Raw genomic sequence first — 19,654 nt, forward strand, 5'->3', positions numbered from 1 at the left:
GCAAGTCTGAAAGCTCAAGAGAAGAAGAGCTCATGAAGAAGGCAAGAGCACAAACTGATCCAAAGATGAGTCATCTCAAGCACAAGACCAAGTATCTTAGGAAGCTATTCCGGAAGATGAGAACACTATAGGGAGTCAGCTTACAAAGGCAAGCAAAAGGAGGACAAGGCAGAGACTAGTAAACAAGGAGCCTTTAAGCCATTAGGTAAGGAGGTATGTACTAAAAACCTTCCTTTTCCTAGAGCCTATTTCTCTGGTAAGAAAAAGTTTGATGATGAGTTAGCTACTAATGCTTATACATTGTTTAACAAGCTGGAAATTAATGTGCCCATAATTTAATTCTTGAGAGGGAACCCTAAATACTTTAAATTATTAAAGGAATTGTGTAATGACAAGCAAAGGTTTAGGCATCTTGAGAGAATACAAGTGAGTGCTAATGTGTCATACTTATTCAAAGCTAAACTGCTAGTTAAGTACCAAGATCCTAGGTCTTACACCATCCCCTGTACCATAGGAAAGGCTCATAGCAAGAGAACATTGTTAGATTTAGGAACTGCTATAAATGTCATGCCTTGGTCGGTTTATTTAGCCTTAGGGATTAATAGGATTAAAGATACAAGTGTAGTATTCCAACTAGCAGATCGGTCTATTAGGTATCCTAAGGGCATAATCAAGGACATTCTAGTTCAAGTCAAGGACCTAGTATTCCTTGCTGATTTCTATGTTTTAGATATGTCAAATGAACTTGTAAATGAAAGCATGTTGATTTTAGGAAGACCTTTCCTACAAACCTCTAAGACTATCATAAGCATGAAACACAACTGTATAACAATAGAAGTAGGAGACCATGTTGTAAGCTTTAATAGGAATGAAGCTATGCGTTATCCCTTAGACAATTCTGCATTTATGGGTTTAAATGCCATTGATTTACCTGTTGCATAAGCAAGGGATGAGCATGAGCTTAGTATGCATGATAGTTATGACATGAGCTCACCTAAATTGATTGGTTCTTCTACTGAATCATCACATGAATCTTATGATGTTGACTAATCTTTGAGTGCATATGATGAATACTTCAATTCACTCTTCCTGTTTATTCATTTTCTAGTTCTTGTGGAGATGAGGTGCCATGCATTAATTCCTTAGAAATTGATAGCATGCTTTCCATTTCTCAATGACTTTTCTTTCCTATCAAGTTTTGATTCTATTTCTACATTTACAACTAATATCGGCCTTAGAAAGGGTTTGTTAGCTAATGCCGCAGGCATTCAAGAAGTGGTGGTTACTGAGAGTGGAGCAAAATCTGAGGATTTGAGCCTCTATGACATGTGGTTGCGACTTAAGGATTCTTAAGTCGTGACTCTATACCAAGCTTGTCGAGAATAGAGCCTTTGTGAGTTAGGTCGCGACCTAAGGATTCTCAAGTCGCGGCTTCATACCAGAACTGTCGGGAAGGTGGCCTTTGTGAATTAGGGTCACGACTGGAGATGTGAGGTCGTGACCTGAGTCCTCTATTTCACTTCCTGAACTTTAAACATCAATTGCTCCATCACCTCATATCTTGAAGACTTTGGTTAAAGGGCCAACACTTTTTGACTCAATTGCGACTCATTCACATTCTAAAATTACACCCCATACCTTATGATTTTTGAATGATCTAATCTCTAATAATGATGTAGGTATGGAGGTGAACCAACCTAAGGTTGTTGTTGTTGTAAATCAACTCAAGCTTAGTACAGTATCTGATAGGATTGAAGCAAGCATAGTGGATTCAAGTGAAGCTGGTGAGTGCATTTCCCAAGGGTCTACAGAGGGGAGTCTCTCTAACTCTGCTGATTTTCCTACTCTAATTCCCTCTATTGTTTAACCCCCCAACTTTAGAACTAAAAAATTTACCTCCCAACCTCAAATATGCTTATCTTGAGCTTGAAAATAAACTGCCTGTCATTATTTCTAGTTCTTTAACTGAATATAAAGAGACTAGTTTAATGGGAGTCCTTAGGAGGAATAGGGGAGCTTTGGGCTGGCAACTAGCTGATATTAAGGGAATTGACTCTACTGTGTGTACCCATAGGATTTTACTGTCTGAGGATTCCAAGCCAATTAAACAAAGCCAGAGAAGGTTGAATCCTTTGATTTCTAATGTGGTCAGGAAAGAAGTAGACAAACTTCTGAGGGCTAGAATCATATATGCTATTTCTGATAGCGAGTGGGTTATCGATACAAGTCGTGCCGAAGAAGAGTGGGATCACAGTAGTAAAAAATGAGAAAAATGAACTTATCCTAACTAAGGTGCAAAACTTATGGAGAGTTTGTATTAATTATAGGAAATTGAGGGATGCCACTAGGAAAGACTATTTTCCCTTACCCTTTATTGATCAAATGCTTAAACAATTAGCAGGAAAGAGTCACTACTGTTTTCTAGATGGGTACTCTGGATATTTCCAAATTCTTATAGACCCTAGAGACCAAGACAAGACCACCTTCACTTGTCCTTTTGGAACCTATGCTTACAAAAGAATGCCTTTTGGTCTTTGCAATATCCCTGGCACATTCCAATGCTGTATGCTATCCATTTTTACTGAATTTATTGAAAAATGCATGATGTATTCATGGATGATTTTATTGTATATGGGAATTCTTTTGAAGATTGCTTGAAAAATCTTGACCAAATCATAGCACGATGCATTAAGAAAAAGCTGGTTTTGAATTATGAGAAATGCCATTTCATGGTTAATCAAGGCATCATGCTAGGACATTTAATCTCTGAAAAAGGAATAGAGGTTAATAAAGCCAAAGTAGAGGTGATATCTTCTTTGCCCTGCCCTACCAACTTGAAAAATTTGAGGTCTTTTTTAGGACATGTGGTGTTCTATAGAAGGTTCATCAAGGATTTTAGTAAAATCACTTTACATCTTTCCAAATTGTTGCAAAAAGATGTTGATTTCCAATTTAACCATGCATGTGAGCTTGCTTTTGATGAATTAAGGAATAGGTTAGTTACTCCTCCTATTTTGACCTCTCCCAACTGTGATTTGTCTTTCAAAATTTCTTGTGATCCTTCAAACTTGAGTGTGGGGGCAATGTTAGGTTAAAGGGAGAATTTTGTTCCAAAAGTGATTTCTTATGCCTCTAAAACTCTAGATGGAGCTCAGAAAAAATACACTACTACTAAAAAGGAATTGTTTGCAATTGTTTTTGTACTTGATAAGTTTAGACCATACCTAATAAATTCCAAAGTAGTTGTGTTTGTAGATCACACAGCAGTGAAATACCTCTTTCATAAACCTCAATTGAAGCCGAGGTTCTTGAGGTGGATGTTATTGCTTCAAGAATTTGACGTGGAAGTGAAAGATAGAGTTGGAAATGTTAACCATGTGGCAGACCATTTGAGTAGGCTACCTTTAGAGGCCAGGGGAGTACTAGATTCTAATATTATTTGTAATTCATTCCTTGACCAATCTCTATGTGCATTGTTTGTTTCTTAACCATGGTTTGCTCACTTAGTTAACTATATTGCTATTAGTCTAATCCCTTCTCACTTGACTACCTTTCAAGCTCAAAAGCTCAGGAGCGAAGCTTCCTATTATATTTGGGATCCACCATAGTTATGGAGATTATGTTTTGACCAAGTGATTAGATGGTGCATTCCAGAAGTAGAGGCTCGAGCCATTTTGGAAGCTTGCCATGATACCTTATATGGGGGGTACTTTAGTGCTAGAAAAACAACTAGGAAAGTTTTAGATGCAGGATTTTATTGGCTTACCCTATTTAGAGACACATTTACTTTTTGCAAGGCATATGATAAATGCCAACGGTTTAGGCAGTTAGTAGAAGGAATGAAATGCCACAACAACCTATATTGTTCTGTGAGATTTTCGATGCTTGGGGGATAGATTTTATGGGCCCCTTTCTACTTTCTCACGGTTATACCTTCATTCTCCTAGCTGTAGATTACCTCTAGGTGGGTAGAAGCCATCCCTACACATAAAGATGATGCACCTACGGTTTTCAAATTTCTGAAGTCTACTATCTTCAATAGATTTGGAGTACCTAAAGTATCAATCAGTGACCAGGGAACCCACTTATGTAACAAGTTACTCACTAACTTGTTGGCAAAGTATAGGGTTTCCAATAGAATGTCCACCCCATATTATCCTCAAACAAACGGCCTAGCTAAGGTGTCAAATCAAGAGATTAAACGCATCTTGGAACGTATTGTCAAGTCCTCCAACAAAGACTAGATCTTAAGACTAGACGATGCACTGTGGCCTACTGCACCACCTATAAGACCCAAATTGGTATGTCTCCGTATCGGATCATCTATGGTAAGTCTTGTCACATTCCGATTGTAACACCTTATGTTTATACCAATTAACTTGCCTTGCAGAAGCATTTGGAATCACTTTTGAAGACTACAAGTTATGAAAAATCAAGTTTGAAAATTTTCTTTTACGGATTACTATTCATTGTAACCTAAAAATGTAGCAAACTTTGAAAATTCATAACTAATTGCAGAAAAATCAAAATTGAGTGATTCCAAGTTCTATGGAAAGATCTTTGGACAAACTTTTGAGATAAAATAGTTTCTGAACTGATTGCCTTAAAATTCGAGCCCATTTTTTCTTGAAAAAGCTACTGTTCATATGGTCATTTTTCTATTTCCACTTATTTTAGCTCAACTTTGGAAGGGCATAACTTCTTGTGTGGTTATCAGGTTTAAGTGAACCAACTCTCATCTTAAAAAGAAAAATTGCATCTATTTACTCACCGAATCTCATGGCTATACTCACTCAATCGCTTAATTTGACTGTGGTCAAAGTTTAGGTCCATAATGTTGACTTTTATCCCCCTTGAAAGGATAAATTGTCTTACTTGACCAAGTACTTGCATACTAATTCTCCTGCCATATAACCATGCATATTGGACAATACTAGCATGCTTTCACATATTAACACATAAGCTAGCATATATCCATAACTTAAAACCTTAAAGCATACTCTTAATTACATTTATCCAACATAAGGTTTTTCTTCATTCTTCTTCTTCTTCTTGAGGCAAACTTAACTCTCCATTATAGCTACTTCTTATCCTTTTCTCTTGGAGGTTGAAGGCCCTAGGGTTTGTTAAGTATGGGGGTAAGATTCTTGGGGAATCTTAGTAGCACATTGCATACATTACTATGGTTAGACATCATAATGTAATTCAAGCTACATGCATATTTACGTACTTGAGTATTATGTACTTGCCATGGAAAAACATAACATCATAACATAACATATCATCTCAACCTTGCATAAAACAAGGTATACATGCATAGAGGCATCATGGCATAACATCATAACACATAGCAATGAACATACAATGTATAGTAACTCTAACAAGCAATGGAATGCAAAAGCTACCTTGTTGGCTTTCCTTCCTCTTGAACTCTTTTCTCTTGACTAGATCTTCGCCCTTTTATTGTGTATAGCCTATTAGGCAACTAATGACACAACATTAAGCATTACTTCAACTCCATAACTTAACATAACCCCTTAAACCCCTTTTTTCTTGACTTTTAAGGTTTATTTTTCTAGCTTTGATTCTTGAACTTTCTTGGGCCTTTCCTACATAATTTTCCATGTAGAATCCATTTATCATATTAGTTTTATGAAAATCCAATCCCTTTCCATTAAACTTGACTTGGCCGAACCATAGGGATAAATAGGTTCAAAATTTTCATTTCAAATTTTAATGCTTCCAACATCCCTTTCTTGGTATATACCTACACTAAATCATCATTTAAACTCATTAGAAGCATCAAATTGAATTGAAACATCTTCCCTCCTACATTTCTCAAATTGGCCGAACCATATATATAATTATAAGAAAAAGGATTCTCAACAAAACTAACATGTAATCACTTAATCCTTAACCTTTAACCATGCTTAATCTTAACCATACTTCATCTAAACCATTTTCTATCATTTTGATAAAATTTCGGCAGCACTTCCCCTTAGGAAAATGACTTTCCATCATCATTAAAATAGGACAAAACCCACATATCATTATTATACTTGAAATAGGAGAGTTGTATAAGCTTACCTTGCTTCCAAATAACTTTCTCTCACTAGAAATCTTCTCTTTCTCTCTCTAAACGAAAATTTGCAAGAGGTTTCCTACTTGAAAGGCTTCACACTAAATGAACATGTGGGAGGGGGTATTTATAGGCTTCCTTTTTCATTAATTCCATATTTGCCCTTCTTGCATAAGACTTAATCTTAGCCCTCCAATTTTTACCTCTTTCCACATGTACAAATCTTAGGCTATGTGGCTTAATATGTTGACACTTGGATGGTGAGTCATTAGGGCTTATGTCATCTTTCTTATCCATTAAGATTAATTAGGCTTTAACCAAAGTTAACTTTCTTAATTCCTTGATTAACTTGGCTAATTACCCTTCTAGAAACTTTTGACTTTTCAAAGATAGATGATTAAATCCTAGCCATCCAATGAACCATGTTTGTCGTGTGTCACGATCCTACGGAAGATGACTTAACCATAATCATTTTACTTATCCCTAATTAAATTTTAATCTAACTTGATTTAGTATTTTCTTTTCCTTTTTCTTTTTATTTTCTTTTTCCCTTTCTTGGCCAATTTGGACGTGACATGTGTCCTTGACATTCTGTCAGAAATTTTACCACCCCGGTTATCCTGACAGTCTGCTGAATTGTAATATAATATTTGTTTATTTTATCTGATAGCTGAAAAATTCTAGTATCTTAGAATTCTTATATTAGATCACCATTAATTATATCTCAGTAAAGGGAACTTTTAATTAATTTCATAATTTTTCTCCCCATATAACTCTTTAAATTGACGTTTCCGTAAAAACAGACAGTCTGCCAATACTAATTTACCTTTAAATTGAATTAAAGCTAACCTCCTCATCATTTAGGGTTGGAAATAATTTTATAAATCTCCATAATTCCTAAATGAATTTCCTTTAATTTTTCATAATTTTCTGAGATCTCTAGATATTTTTAATAGTTGATATTGGTCAATAAAAGGCACATATATGGCGCCATCTCAGAGGAGCAGAGGGAAAAAATAGTCAACACTATTGACCAATTAGTCAACCTTATTGAGTCACATAGTAGAAATTTTGCTCTACTGAGTAGATAGGGAACCGTCTAACACTTACCAGTATTGCATTCTAATTTTTCTACTACCCATAAAATATCTTCTGGTGACTTATATGATGACTCATCACCCTCATAAATGAAGCAAGTGGGAAAGAAGAAGAGAATTCAAGTTGAACTTATCTTCCTCAAAATATCTGAGATATTTTCTAACTTTATCTCCTAATTAAGGGACATTAATTATTTAACATTTCACTGGAGTATTTTATCCAATCCTGAACTCTAAAAATTCATCTATTTATACCATAAAATTCATTTAATTCTATAGAAAATCTATGAATTTTCTTAGATCATAACTCAGACCATAAGTATTTCTTTTTAAATTTCCCATAACAAACCCATAAACTGCAATTTTGGCATTAAAAAAATATTAAAGCCATTCTGCTAGCCCTCTAGGATTGAGACTAATTTTATAAATTCTATAGCCTCTTAGATCATACATCCCTATTTTACCATAATTTTATGAGGTTTCCTTCTGACTCAAACAATTAAATCTACCTCTACATCTCAAATTGAGCCATAAACTTATAAATTCCTTTGAAGTCAAATCAAGGACATTTTCATCATTTCTCCTCATATATAGGCCTTAAAATGTCATTTTCTATTTTCTGGAATTTTTTAGAATTTTTTGGGTATTACTTCCACTTTTACCCATTCCTGATCCGAAACTTTCCAAAATTACAGTTTTGCCCTTAGTCAAGTAAACCTCATAAATCATCCTATTATGGCCTCTATCATAACCTTTCGTCTGAACTAACCTCTTTTCTCATTTCTGAGCCTTGAGACTTTACTGGAGCCTCTAACTTTCTTTACATTTTAGTCCCTAGAACTTTCTCTATTTACAGTTTAGTCCCGAAACCCTTCAACATTCCTTTTACATTTCTGGGACTCCTGCTCATAGGGATTTAGTAGCATACCTATCTTAGGCTAATCTGTGTATTCTTAGGCCCAAAACTTGGGGTGTGACACCGGTGGAGCTGGAGCATCGATTATACTGGGCGGTTAAGAGCTACGATGTCGATTTGGAGGAAGCTGGCCTAAACCGACTCTTTTAAATTCAAGAACTTGAAGAAATGCGGTTGGATGCCTACAACAACTCAGACATCTACAAGTAGAAAACCAAGCTTGTTCACAATACCAACATCTTAAGGAAGCAGTTCAATGAGGGTGATAAAGTGTTGAGGTATCAAGGTTGATTCAAATTCAAGAAGGGTAAGTTCAAGACGAGCTGGGATAGACCCTATATTGTAACGAAAGTGCATAACTTAGGGATAATAGAACTCAAAGAGGAGACCACAAGCAAAATATTTCAGTGCAATAGTCATCTCCTCAAGCTCTACGAAGAGCCTGCTCCACCTTTTTAAGGCCAGGTCATCCCTTTCCTTTATCTCTTACTATTCACATGAAGTTACCTGTGCTTATATTATCTTGCTGTGACTATTTCAGTTTGTGAAAGGGATGTCCTTAGTAGAAGTAGTTTTAAATTTTGTTGCTTTGTTTGTTTTGAATACTCTCTCTCAGCCTTGTGTTTTATGTGATTGTTTTTGTTCTTCTCTTCTTTTATTACCACACACTTCTTTGCCTTCTTGAGTTTTCCCACCTTTGCACTTAGCTCTTTTCTCCTCTCTAGAAGAGTGATGTTTTGTGCTTTAATCTTAAACTGAACTTCACAACTTCCACCTTCATTGTTTTGAGTTTGGGATTTGTGTTTTGGTGTAACTGTGTGCCGCAATGTGGATATTGCTTTGAGTGTGTGGGGTAGGGAGTTTTAAAAGTGGTTTTGTGCTTTGTTTGTTAGGTTGTTCCTTGTTATGGATAGTTCTTGCTAAAATTTACCACGATTTTACAAAATTTTTGAAACTTTTAAAAGTTTTTCCCCAATCTTCCATCACTTGTTTTGAAGTTTTATGTTCAATTGTTAAAAATCTAGTAATAGATTGCTGAGTTGGGTTGTTTTAGTAGGGATCTTGGCAAGTGGTTTTGGTTTAGAGACTTAGATTTGAAGTTTTTTAGGGTCTAAAGTGTTAGAAGCCTTGCTGTAACCCCAGGTCGTGACCTAGCTGCTTTTAAGTTGTGACCTGGAGGTTAGTCTGAGAAGAGGAGCTCTTTGTATGTTGAAATCGCGACCTCGATATCTTAGGTTGCGACTTGGAGAAGACAATAGGTAAAGGCTCTCTATGAGTTGAGATCACGACCTCACTGTTTCCAGGTCACGACCTAGAGCCTTTTTGAAACCCTAAATTCCCCCCTCTCTGCTGAAGTCATGACCTCACTTACCTCAGATTGCGACCTGACATGAAAAGTTAGGATTTTTTTTCTTTAAGTTCACCTCTTTACCCTTACTTATTTCCACCCTAATTACCATTTTTCCCTTGAACCTATCCTAGATTCAAGCTATATTCATTCCAAGGACCCAAAACCCTAATCCTTCTTTGTAAAACCACACAAAATCCTCCCTTCTAATTCTTCCTTCGCACACGATCACTCTCCATCATTCCCCACGATTGTTCCTCTTCCTGAAGTCGCAACCTTCCTTCTCTTTCTATAACCATCCTTCCTTTTAGTTTCCTCAAGTAAAATTGCTCCTCCACTTCAAAAACCTGTCTCTTCTCTCCTACCTCATCTCCCTCAATGCCAATCTGCTCTCCTGCATTTGCTGTTGCTTTCTTGCCTTTGGAATTTATCCCTTGCAGTCTGCATTTCAAGCCATTCTTCAGTGAACTCTATTTTTCCTGCCACTCTTTCAAGGTTTTTTCTATTTTTCTTTTTGTTCTTTCTGGTTTAGTTTAGTTCTATGTTTTCTAGGATTTAGGTTTCTAGAGTTTTGATTTTGATTGAGTGGAGTTTGGGTTGGTTGTTTAATATGCTGTTTAACTAGTTTTTGAACTGCTTGGGACTACATTTTCTGCAAAAGATTTGGTTTTTGAACAAACTGGTTCGTGTTGCGTTTTCTGAACTTTCTGGGTTCAGGTCACAATCTCACTATTTTCAGGTTGCGATCTCAAACCTTTCTGAATTCAAAATTTTCCCTCTGTCCGATCAAGTCACAACCTCACTATTTCCAGGTCACAACCTAAGCTTACAGAGGAGGTTTTAAACCTCTGATTCACCCCTATTGTTTCCAAACTGCAATTTCTAAATGGATTTTGACTTTATATATTAAAGATTTGCAAGAAATTGATTTTGGGCAATTGAAAATTTTAAATGATTGAGATTTCTTATGATTTTCCCAATGGTTTTAAAATGCAAGTTTCCCATATCAAAATCTTCAACAGTTTTGCTTAAGTGAGTCTGGCAAGGGATAGCTTTTTGCTAGTGTGGGGGAGTGCTTGGTTCCTAGGCTTAGTGTAGTTTTTAGTTTCTTTTATAGGGTTGTCTTTTTTGTGTGTTTACTTTGGTTGTTTATGTGTGTTTGCTTTGTGCTCAGATGCCTCGTACTAAGAACCCTGAGTCCTCAAGCTCGAAAAGGCTTCGCCCTCGCGAGGAGACCAGACTTTCAAGGAAAGAAGCTATAACATCCCAAATTTTGGCTCATAAATACAAGTAATGGCACAAGAAAAGGATGATTACTAAGTCCAATGCAACAAAAGTCTCGGAGATGCCTCGAAAGGAAAAAGAGATTTTCCAAGGAAAAATGTGTAAAACAATAGTGTTCGGGGACTAAAGAATGACGCACTGGAAATAACTAAGGGCCAGAGGTTATGCCAAAAACTTGCAAGAGATGGTTCCGAAGGTTAGGTCTAAGGAGAGACCAAATTGCAAAGAAAAGATTCCTAAGCCAAGTAGCGACCTAATTATAAATAATAAAAGTTCTAGTCAGCCAATGCTCAGAGTTAGCAAAAGGGCCCAAATGACTTAGAAAAATTCCAGAAAAATAAGAATAGGATCCCAGAGTTGATATAAGGCTAGAAATGACGGAAATGCCCTGAAGTCATTCTAGGGTTTTGGATAATTTGAGATAGTAACTTAAATTAAATTATTTAAGCTATGAGATGGCCTCAAATAATTAGGAAAAGCTGGGAAACAGTAGTTGAGGAATTTACACAGATTGTAAAATTAATTCCATCCCCAAAAACTGACAAGGTTAGCTTTAATTAAATTTAAAACCTATTTAAACCTTATCCGAGGAAAGTCAAAATGGCTGTCTAGAGTTTGACTTTTGATCCAAGAAAAATTAAAGGAAATCCCCGTGATGAAAGGGAAAGAATGAAACCCAGAGACATATCAACGGAGTTATGAGCCAGTAGAAAAGAATTCGGCAAAACCGACTCTAATTAAATATTATTTAATTAATTACGTCACTAAGGAGAGAGGGATGAGATATTCCTTTTTCTATAAGTATACCATGAGGAGATTAAGTTAAGAGTCAATAGAAGGTACATTGGCAATGCTAAGAAACCTAGAAGGGAGCCAGACCGACAATGTCGGCTCCCTTAAGGGTCAAAATGGGAAATTTATGAAAAATTCTCAAAAATTCCCTAAAAATAGAAAAAGAGTAAATTAAGGGTTTTTGAATCATATATGATGTTTTGAAAGTGAAAATAGCCCAAAATAAATTATTGCGACATTTCCCAAAAATAGTGATTTTTGAAGAAAATAATGATAATTGAGGAAATATACTTATTTTAATTATATAAGGGCCTCAATGATTCAAGAAAAAATATGGGTAAGTTTCTTGGGAATATATGTGAATTTATAAAATTTTCCCCAAGCACTGGAAGTGAAGGAAATAATTTATGGGGAATTTACTTCCGAAATTCTATCGGTAAAAGCCCGATTTTGGAGAAAAATGTGAAATAAATAGCTAGAGGTTATGAAAAATCCCCAAAATTTCCAGATCATAATTTTATATTAAACTTGGAGTTTTCATGGAAAGAAATGAATTTTTGGAGGCCCCGAGCTATTTTTCCTAATAAAGGCCTAAAAGGAGAAAATCGGGTAAAGGATTACGGTTGGGATTGAACTAGATTAATCCCATTGCTTCCTAATCAGATTTGGGGCACTTAGTTAGCCCAAACAATCAGAGGATTTTGTGCTCCCTAAGCCCATGTACATGGTCAAGTTGGTTGGATAAGGTTTAATCATGACTTTGCAAAATATCTCAAGTAAGCTTATGAAATAAGTTTGCATATGTGGCTGATTGTTTCCCTTCCACTTGGTTCGAAATTTTGAAGATATTTTGGGCATAAAAATTTTGATTAATAGGAGAGAGAGAAGGCAGCACATGTGGCAAATTTCTTGGAGAAGAAACAAAGATCAATGGCTAGGATTAACTTGGAATCAAAAGCTAGGATTTGTCCAAATCCTTTATAAATAGCTATACCCCTTATGCTTGCAATGGTTCGGCCATTCATGGGGGAAAGGAAAAGAAAACTGAACAGCAAGGGAGGAGAAGGAGAAGGGAAAAAGAAAATGATCCCATGCCAATCCAAGTCTCAAATCAAGGTATGTTTATGGACTTTGATCTAGTTTCCACTTCCCTTGCTCTTTGTAAGCTTGGTCGTTGGTTTGATTGGATTTTCCGATGGTTAAAACCTAAGCCAAGGTGCTGCACGAAATTGATAATGTTAGGGAAAGATGAAATAGATGTTAGAAACATGTTTAAAGGCTTGGAAACAACAAGAATCAAGTGGTTCTGTGTTGATTTTGCAAGAAATACAACTTTCCCTTAGTTTGTGATTCTGTTCGATCTTGATTGTTCTGAATGGTTAGGATTGGATTTTGATTGTTTTGAGCTTGGAAAAGGATTCTACATACAAAATTATATGGGGATAGTATGTGGAAATAATTTTAGGAAAGTTGGAATTGAAGCTCAAGAGTTAGAGTTCAAGTATATTCAAGAAAAAATCAAGTAGAGATAAGTTGATGACTTGATTCTAATAATTGTTTTGTATCATGTATTGATATGTTTAGGACCTCAGAACATCCAAGAGGATGTTTAATGGTGTTGATTGAAAATCCATAGGGTTGGAAAGACAAGGGAATCAAAGGAAAAGCAAGAGGAAAGCTATGTTACAAGGTAGTGAACTTACCTATATTGTGTGCTTGATATGTATGCTTGCATGATGTGGTTGTGTTGCCATGATGTGACTAAGCTATGACGAAATGTTTGCAAAGTTATGTTTGCAAGTTTATGTTATGTTTTGCCTTGGTTATATGTTATGAAAGCATGAAATACTGTAGCTTACTTTTCATGGCATCCATATGTTAATGTTATAACATGTCATGCATGTGCATTATGCCTTGCATGCTTATAGGTAGTGTTTACTACTTAGATTCTCCCGAATCTCATCCTTCCTTAACCAACCATTTAGGTCAATCAATGGTGGGCAACAATGGCATGAGAGGCAAGGAGAAGAAAGTGGAGAATTATTGATGTTAATGAGTGATGTTATTATTCAATGTGTAATTCTCCTATTTTGTAATCTATGTTATAGATGCCAATAATGCCATGTATTTAATTACAATGTTTATGAGATGAATAGAAATGTATGAGGATGATTGGAAAAGTGTAAACCCAATTTATGTATGTTGAAGAAATAGAAAGAATTAAAGTAAAAAGAGGTTAAGGGATAAAACGTAGGTCATGGAGCAGTAAGTTTATAGCTCTAGTTTGACCTATCAAGTGAATGAGTTAAGCCACAAAATTTGGCAGATTCATAGTACACATCCCAAGCTTTAAAATCAGAGGTAGATCGCTCAATTGGATGTGTACACAAGGAGATACAAATTTTTAAATTTGAGGCATAGAATCTGGAAGTTCCAGAATTTACCAAATGAATAGTAATTTTTATTGATTAAACTGTACAAATTGGTCATGGATAACCTAGTTTGATATTTTTCCCTTAAAGAGAATTGAAGGAGCTTTTCATAGAATTTTAGAACACCTCAATATGATTTTTGTGGAATTAGTTATGAATTTTTGAAATTGGGCCTGTAATCTGGAATTTGAACAGTGAATAGTAACCCGAGTAATTATGTTGAAATTTTAAATCTATGCGCTTGTACTTTGACCTGCTTAAACCATAACACTTACGAATGCGTCCTCTGAGGGGTTAAAGGTAGGATGTTTCAGAAGCTGTGGAATTGTTTGCCAATAGAGAGGTGGTTCAAGAGTAGTATTTTCCAGAAACCAAGTAGTACAACTTTTACAAGCTTGCCAAGGAGAGAGGCCTTGAGGAACTTATGAAGAAGAGAAACAAGGCTAACTTGACTGTGGTGAGAGAGTTTTATGCTTGCTCTTTGATGGATGGATAAAGGGGAATCACTTTCAGAGGCAGTTAATGTTTTTTAACTTGGGAAGCTGTTAAGAAGTTTTACAAGTTGCTCAATGTCCCTGTCTGTGAGTACCAGCGATAGAAGACTAGACTTACTGAAGTTCTATGGGAAGAGGTTTCTCAAACCATCAGGACAGGGGGAGCTAGGTGGACTATAAAGGAAAGTGGGTAGAAAGTCTTCAAGTGCAAGCATATGAATGATAAAGCCAGGATTTGGCCAAACTTCATGGTTTATAACATGATGCTATCGACCAACATTTTTGATGTTTCTGAAGAGGGCACACTCCTTCAACATCTCCTAATGACCATGCAGCCGGTTAATATTCCTATCATTGCCCTGGACCAGATTGATCGTTGTGTCAACAATGTCCAAACTCTTATGGTATTTTCGTATTTGATTACTGATATATGTGCAGCACACGAGATACCAGGGCGCAAGTCTGACTCTCTCTTGGACCCTGTCATGACTAGGTGCTATGCCGCCTCCAAAACCAACAAAGAGAGGAAGAGAGGGAAAAAGGTGATGGGGGGAGGTCCAGAAGAGGAGGGAGCTGAGGATGGCTCTAGTTTCAACCTTGCCTCCTTGAGTGATCAAATTACCGAGCTCGATCAGCAAGTGACGAATCTGAGTAAGGAGTTTGATGCTTATAAAGCTATTTCCATGTCACATGCACAATCCAAATTTATTGATAAAACACATACTCTGTTATGCATAAATTAGTTTCCTCAAGAAAAGAAAGGAATTACTATGTTGAACTTTGAGTTACGAAAAATGACCAAGAGGAAGAAGAAGAAGAGAGATTGAGAAAATAAGAACTTGCATGACCAAATGGAAATATAAAGATTCATAGATTTGATGTTAAAGGTTGCTATGCTTAATCAGAAGTTTGAATGGCTCAATCGGAAGCTAAAATGCACAAACCAGAAGTTATATAATCATATATTGAGTCACCCTTCATATAAAGATTGAAAATAAGCTTCAAAGGTGATTTTTATGGGCATTTATCGATCAATTGATCGATCATCCACTTATCGATTAATTTATCGATAAAACAAATACTTTGTTATGCTCTGTTCTTTATTCAGCTCTGACATAAGTTTGGTATTTCTCTAATATCTCTTAAACCACAAATCTGTTTGAGGTGAAACTTGATTCATATGAAACTAGACTCAGAACACGGTTCATGCACACTAAGATTAGCTCCAAATAGTTTCATATGAGGGAGATATGTTGTTCGAAACATTGCAATAAGGATTAACACCTTTATTCCAACCTTCAGTGACTGTGATGAAGATAACTTTGCAACTACAATAAATTTTAGGGTGATTCTTATTGCATTAGAAAGTAGACTCAAAAAGATTTCTGGGTATAGGTCATTTGCAAAATTTGGAGTTGAATTGGAAGATTTATGATCACTCAAAGTTGACCTTCGTTTTGCTTGAATCAAAATTTGAGGTTATTGAGGCAAAGACCAAAAGTTCTACATTGATTGATTAAGCTCTCGAGCAACATGCTACTCAAACATGTTATTGAGTAAAATCACTAGAAGAAATGAGGCAATGAAAGGTCATTATCAGATGTTACTCGAGCCTAATCAAACAACTACATACTCGATCAATTTATTGAATTCCTGGTACTATCTCTTCGATTGTTCTCTTTTATCTTCATATGCATTATTAAGGTTTTATCAATAACCTATTGGATAAATGGTTTTCGGATAACATTATGGATAAATGTATTTATCGATCACTTTATCGATCATATATTTATTGATAACCTGATCGAACATTGTTTAATAACCCACTCAGTTTGTTTCTGTTCAAGGTTGTTATTTGGTTGTTTTATCGATCACTTGATCGATCCATGATTTATCGATCAAATGATCGATCATCACTATTTCACTTAGTTACTTTTTAAGCTGTATTTTTTGATCACCTAATCGATAATCTAATTATCGATAAATTGATCGATCATCCAATCTTCTGAAACATCTGTTTTCACATAACGTGATCGATCAAGGTTTTTCCTAGTATTTCCGAAATAAGTTTTCAATGATATTTTATCGATCACTTAATTGATTAATCATTAATCGATCATTTACTGAATCATCTTATATTCAGTAACTTCACTGTGAAAATCTCTTTAAAACTTTTTATCAATCATTTCTCCTATCAACCGTTTATCGATAAAGTATTCGATCAACATACTTTGAAAATATATTTCTCTTATACTTAGCTTTATCGATAATATGATGGATCAAACAGTTTTTGATCATTTGTTCGATTATTGTATGAGTTCATTTCATAACAGCATTTCACGATGATTTTGAAATATTTTATCTTTTTATCTTCAAGCTTTTCTCGGCCTTCCTTTTACACATAACTCTCTCTTGAAAGGATACGAAGGCAAACATAACTTGAAAAAGATTATCCTTGCATAATCCATTTAAAGTTAACTGCATTCTTATTTCATCAGTTATCAATTATTTGTTCGATCATCATATGATCCATAATCTATTTGATAATTGCATATATCTGCTATATCTTTTCTTTATATAATTAATCGATAATATGATCGATCAAAGGATTATCGATCAAGGTATCAATTAAGTAAGTTCATCTTACTTTCTGAATATCTGATGATTGATTCTATGTTTTCCAACTTATTGTTTCTAAGATTATCAGATACTTATCACTTGATTTGAGGAAGATTATTTTAGTTAAAGAGCCACAATAAATTTATGATGTGAAGAATCAAATTTTGTCAAAAGCTTCCAATGGCTAGTTTTAACGGTCATATTCTTCAAGCCAAACGGGAAGAAGATGCTTAACGGTCAAATACTCGATATCATCTATAAATAGACGAGCATTCAAAACAAAAAAAAAAAGAAGAAGAGTCTGAGCTTACAACATCAAATGCTAAAATGCCGAATCAATATATTCTTATTTAGAGCTGCGAGAGAAAACTCCATGTCTCTATACTTCATAGACTAAAACGTATTTGTAAGATAGAGAGGAGAGTTTCCCATACATGCTTAAGATTCATCTATCACTTCTTTGAGAGAAGAAATATTCAATCTTCTTTATCATTATTAGATTGTATCTTATGGTGTGTAAGGGGGAGTATTTACCTTAGTGAGAGGTTGTTGTTGAATAGACTGGTTAGTCTAAGGATTGTAAGTAGCGACGCAAGTGCCTAGATCAAACTTGTTGTAGTGGTTCTCAAGTACCCGTGTTAGACTTAAGGAAGATAATGGATTGAAAATCTCAGGGGGAGCCTAGGGACTGGACGTAGATTGGTGAGGACCGAACCAAGATAAATCACAGTTTGCATCTTTTCTTCCCTTACTTCTTTATATTTCTAGCTAAACCATTTTACTACTATGATTATGCTTATGTTGATTCATTGTTTTTATACTCATAATTTCTTATGAATTTCATTACATTACGAAAAGGTTTTTAATTTTAATTAACACCCAATTCACCCCCTCTTGGGTGTTCAGCCATTCTTACAATGTTTACCATTTTATTAGTTTGAAAGCTAATACATGGTGGTTGTGTGTTTGTGTGTTTGTGTGCCTAGGTAGACCTGTTGTGAGTATTTGTTGGTGCATAGGGCATCGTTGGTGTTTTGCTATTCCTTGCTCAGGCAAGAGGTAACCACTTTCCAATCCTTTACACATGCTGTTCTAGTACTGTGAGTGATTTTATGTTTTCATGCTCTGAGTAATAAATAGTATTCTAAATGCATTTTATGTATGGAAGGAGAAATTGTCTTGTGGGGTTTTGCATGATTTTAAGGTATTGGGAGTTTTAGAAGATATGTCACTTGTTGAAGTTACTTGTGAGATGCGAATTTATTCATTGGTAAATACTTGAGCATGATTCATATGTTAAGAAATGGTGAGAGACTTGGTTGATACTACCATGTGGTAAGGCCTCTATTAATACATGATGGTTGGCTCTTTACGTCCCCATAATGAGGGATAGGCCTTTATGGCTCCTTACGTCCCCTATAGTGAGGGATCGGTCAGGTTCGGCTCTTTAAAATCCTCCAAAGTGAGGAATAGGCTAATAGTTGCATTACTGTACATGCATGATTTTGTCACTATTACTTACAGTTGTATATGTGTAACACCTTATGTTTATACCAATTAACTTGCCTTGCGGAAGCATTTGGAATCACTTTGAAAACTACAAGTTCTGCAAAATCAAGTTTCAAAATTTTCTTCTACGGATTACTATTCATTGTAACCCAAAAATATGGCAAACTTTGAAAATTCATAACTAATTATAAAAAAATTGAAATTGAGTGATTCTAAGTTCTATGAAAAGCTCTTTGGATAAAATTTTGAGAGAAAATAGTTTTTGGACTGATTGCCTTAAAATTTGAGCCCAGTTCTTCTTGAAAAAGTTACTGTTCATATGGTCATTTTTCCATTTTCCACTTATTTTAGCCCAACTTTGGAAGGATATAACTTCTTGTGTGGTTATTAGATTTAGGTAAACTAGCTCTCATCTTAAAGAGAAAAATCTCATCTATTTGATCACTGCATTTCATGGCTATACTCACTCGATTGCTTAATTTGACTGTGGTCAAAGTTTAGGTCCATAATGTTGACTTTTACCCCCTTGGAAGGATAAATTGTCTTACTTGACCAATTACTTGCATACGCTCCTGCCATATAATCATGCATATTGGACAACACTAGCATGCTTCCACATATTAACACATAAGCTAGCATATATTCATAACTTAAAACCTTAAAGCATACTCTTAATTACATTCATCCAACATAAGGTTTTTCTTCATTCTTCTTCTTCTTCTTAAAGTAAACTTAACTCTCAACTATAGCTACTTCTTTTCCTTTGCTCTTGGAGGTTGAAGGCCCTAGGGTTTGTTAAGTATGGGGGTAAGATTCTTGGGGAATCTTAGTAGCACATTGCATATATTACTATGGTTATACATCACAATGTAATTCAAGCTACATGCATATTTACGTACTTGAGTATTATGTACTTGCTATGGAAAAACATAACATCATAACATAACATATCATCTCAACCTTGCATAAACCAAGGTATACATGCATAGAGGCATCATGGCATAACATCATAACACATAGCAATGAACATACAATGTATAGTAACTCTAACAAGCAATGGAATGCAAAAGCTACCTTGTTGGCT

The sequence above is a fragment of the Neltuma alba genome, unplaced genomic scaffold (genome assembly GCF_004799145.2).
Source record: "Neltuma alba isolate B1F8T4 unplaced genomic scaffold, ASM479914v2 tig00010867_pilon, whole genome shotgun sequence".
Lineage (NCBI taxonomy): Eukaryota > Viridiplantae > Streptophyta > Magnoliopsida > Fabales > Fabaceae > Neltuma > Neltuma alba.